Below are 4,538 nucleotides of genomic sequence, written 5' to 3' on the forward strand. Positions count from 1 at the left end.
ATATAAATTATATTTCAATAAAGTGTATTTTAAAAATAACTAAAAAAAGAATGTTTTAAGATCTATCCTGAAGTACAATGCTGTCAGGGATAGGATAATATCTATACGCCTACAAAGAAGACCAGTTATATGACTATTTTCAAATTTACTCTCTAAGACCAAAGAAGAGGAAACTGAAGATTTTTACCAACTTTTGCAGAGTGAAATTGGCCAAACAGGCAATCAAGATGTATTGATTATTACTGGTGATTGGAATGTGAATGATGGAAACAAAGAAAAATAACCAGTAGCTGGAAAATGTGGCCTTAGTGATAGAATTGATGCTGGAAACTACATGATATAAATTTGCAAGACCAACAACTTATTCATTGCAAATACTTTTTTTCAACAACATAAACAGAAGCTGTGCAGTGTACCTCACCAGATGGAATACACAGGAATCAAACTGACTACATATGTGGAAAGAGGAAACTTAATATCTTCAGCCAAAGCAAGGCCAAGTGCTGACTGTGGAACAAGCCATCAATTGCTCATATGCAAGTTCAAGCTGAAGCTGAACAAAATTAAAACAAGTCCACGTGAGCCAAAATGTGACCTTGATTATATCCCATCTGAATTTAGAGATAATATGAAGAAAAGATTTGATGCATTGAACGCCATTAACTGAAAACCAGATGACTTGTGGGATAACATCAACAATATCATACATGAAGAAAGCAAAAGGACACCCATCCCATTACCAAGAAATTGTTGCATAGAAATCAAATTTAATAATGTTATTTGTTTAATGTATTATTTTCCAAATGGCATCTAAGTAGTTATGATATAAATACTTACTAAATTGTTAGTACTCTACTACTTAATAAAGAGAATTGTTAGGTATTTCTTTTGGTTGAGTAAAAAAATTACTTAGACATTAAGGGTGCCATGAACCAAACAATGAGGAAGACTCTGCTAAACTGTGTTAAACTCTCTGAGAATACCTTAAAAAAAAAAAGACGGGATGAAGAAAGACCAAAACGGATGTCAGAAAAGACTCTGAAACTTGCCCTTGAACAGAGAGTTGCTAAAGCAAATGGAAGAAATGACAAGATAAAAGAGCTGAACAGAAGATTTCAAAGAGCAGTTTAAAAAGATAAAGTCAATTATTATAATGAAATGTGCAAAGCCCTGGAGTTAGAAAACCAAAAGGGAAGAGCACACTTGCCATTTCTCAAGCTGAAAGAACTGAAGAAAATATTCAAGCCTCTGGTGCAATATTGAAAGATTCTATGGACAAAATATTAGAGGATGCACGAAGCATCAAAAGAAGATGGAAGGAATACACGTAGTCATTGTACCAAAATGACTGATGAATGTTCATCTATTTCAGGAGGTGGAATATGATCAAGAAGGAAAAAGTCAAAGTTACACTGAAGGAATTGGCAAGAAATCAAGGCTGTAGGAATTAATGGAATATCCACTGAGATGCTTCAACAAACAGATGCTAGTCTGGAGGCATTTACTTGTTTATGGCAAGAAATTTGGAAGACAGTTACCTGGCCAACTGACTGAAAGAGATCCAAATTTATATCCATACCTAAGAAAAGGGATCCCACATAATATGTAAATTATTGAACAGTATCATTAATATCACATACAAGTAAAACCTTGCTGAAGATAATTCAAAAAGAGTTGCAGCGGTATATTGACAGGGAACTGTTAGAAACGCAAGCCAGATTCAAAAGAGGGTATGGAACAAGGGCTATCATTGCTGATGTCATATGGATCTTGCCTGAAAGCAAAGAATACCAGAAACATGTTTACTTGTGTTTTATTGAGTGTACGAAAGCAATCAACTGGGCAGATCATAACAAATTATGGATAACATTGCAAAGAATGGGAATTCCAGAACACTTAATTATGCTCATGAGGAACCTGTACAGAGACCAGAAGGTTGTTGTTCTAACAGAACAGGGAGATACTGCATGGTGTAAAATCAGTAAGTGTGTGCATCAGGGTTGTATCCTTTCATCATCCTTATTCAATCTGTATGGTGAATCTGTAAATTGAATCTGTAAATCCAAGAAGCTGGACTATATTAAGAAGACCATGGCATCAGGTTTGGAGGAAGACTCAACCTGTGATATGCAGACAGCACAACCTTGCTTGCTTCAAGATAACTTGAAGCACTTATTGGTGAAGATTAAAGTCTACAATTTGCAGTATGGATTACACCTCAAAATAAAGCAAAAATCCTCACAACTGAACCAATAAGCAGCATCACAATATATGGAGAAAAGATTGAAGTTGTCAAAGATTTCATATTACTTAGATCCACAATCAACACTAATGGAAGCAGTAGTCAAGAAATCAGACAATGTATTGCACTGGGCAAATCTGCTGCAAAAGACCTCTTTGAAGTGTTGAAGGGCAAAGATGTCTCTTGAAAATGAAGGTGTGCCTAACCAAATCCATAGTATTTTCAATCACTTCACATGCATGATGAGGAAATTGAAGATTTTTATTAACTTCTTCAGTCTGAAATTGACTGAACATGCAATCAAGATGTGTTTCTTGTCACTGGTGATTGGAATGCAAAAGTTGGAGACAAAGAAGAATTACTGGTAGCTGGAAAATTTGGCCTTGGTGACAGAAATAACACTGTAGATTGCATGATAGAATTTTGCAAGACCAATGCAAATACCTTTTTTCAACAACACAAATGGTGGCTATACATGTGGACTTCTCCAGATGGAGTACATAGGAATCAGACTGACTACCTCTGTGGCAAGAGGAGATGGAAAGGCTCAATATCTTCAGCCAAAACAAGGCCAGGAGCTGATTGTGGAACAGAGCATCAACTGCTCATAAGCAAGTTCAACTGGAGTTGAAAACAATTAAAGCAAGTCTACAAGAGCCAAAATATGACCTTGAATATAGCCCTCCTGAATTTAGAGACCATCTAAAGAATAGATTTGATGCATTGCACACCAATGACCAAAAACAAGAAGAATTGTGGGATGACATCAAGAATATCATCCATAAAGAAAGCAAGATGTCATTAAAAATATGAGAAAGGAAGAAAAAACCAAAATAGATGTCATAAGTGGCTCTGAAACTTGCCCTTGAGTGAAGAGTAGCTAAGGCAAATGGAAGAAATGGCAAGATAAAAGAGCTGAACAGAAGATTTCAAAGAGCAGCTCGAGAAGACAAAGTCAATTACTATAATGAAATATGCAAAAAACCTGGAGTTAGAAAACCAAAATAGAAAAACATGCTTGGAATTTCTCAAGTTTAAAGAACTGAAGAAAATATTTAACCCTCAAGTTGCAATATTGAAAGATTCTATGGACAAAATATTGAATGATGCAGTAAGCATGAAAAGAAGATGGAAGGAATACACAGTCACTGTACCAAAAAGAATTGGTCGATCTTCATCCATTTCAGGAGGTGGCATATTTCTCTGATTACCTAGTGCTACTCTGACAGGAAACATACCACAAATGGGATGGATTTAACAAACAGGAGTTTATTCTTACAATTTGGAGGCTTGAAGTCCAAGTTCAAGTGCCAGGCTCTAAGGGCTGGGTGGAAGCCCCTCAACCTTGGGGTCCAGCTCTGCCTCCTGCTCTTGGCCCACTGGAGCTAGAGGCATTTCTTCACTCAGACAGTTGCTGGCTACTGAGGCTGAGAACCCCAAGGTTGACAAGTAAAAAGGCACAGTCCCGATGTTACCAAACCACATGGCAGGCCATTAACTTAATTAAGTCCATTGTAAGTCCCAAGGTCGGCAGAGCATGACAGGCTGCTAAACAACGACACGGCTACATGCAGGGTCCAAGCATGCGATATGCTAGAGACCATTCCCAAAGCTGCTGTTTATATACAGGAAGCAGACCACATCCCAAAGGCAGCTACTCAGCTGCTTGTGGTAGATCCCACCATGGAACTGATTGTCAGTCTCATCATGGGGAATAACTACCACTAGCTGGTCAGTCACTCAACCAGGCCCAGCCAAGCTGACACACAAACATAACTACCACACATATGTTCAAGAACCAGTGTTATTGAAGGAAGAAATTGAAGCTGCACTGAAAGAATTGGTGGAGAACAAGGCTCCAGGAATTGACAAAATAACCATTAAGATGTTTCAACAAATGGATGCCCTGCTGCAGGCATTCACTCAGTTATGCCAAGAGATTTGGAAGACAGCTACCTGGCCAACTGACTGGAAGAGATCCATATTTGTACCCATTCCAAAGAAAGATGTGGAAATTATTGAACAATATCATTAATATCACATGCAAGTAAAATCTTACTGAAGATAATTCAAAAATGGTTGCCAGCAGTATATTGACAGAAAACTTCCAGAAATGCAAGCTGGATTCAGAAGCCAGTGGAAAGAGGGATATTATTGCTAATGTCAGATGGATCTTGGCTCAAAGCAAAGAATACCAGAAAGACGTTTACTTGTGTTTTATTGACTATGCAAAAGCATTTGATTGTGTGGATCATAACAAATTGTGGATAACATTGAGAAGAATGGGAATTCCAGA

This window comes from Orycteropus afer, unplaced genomic scaffold, assembly GCF_000298275.1.
Source record: "Orycteropus afer afer isolate SDZICR_OR568_19922 unplaced genomic scaffold, OryAfe1.0 scaffold00190, whole genome shotgun sequence".
NCBI classification, from domain to species: Eukaryota; Metazoa; Chordata; class Mammalia; order Tubulidentata; family Orycteropodidae; genus Orycteropus; species Orycteropus afer.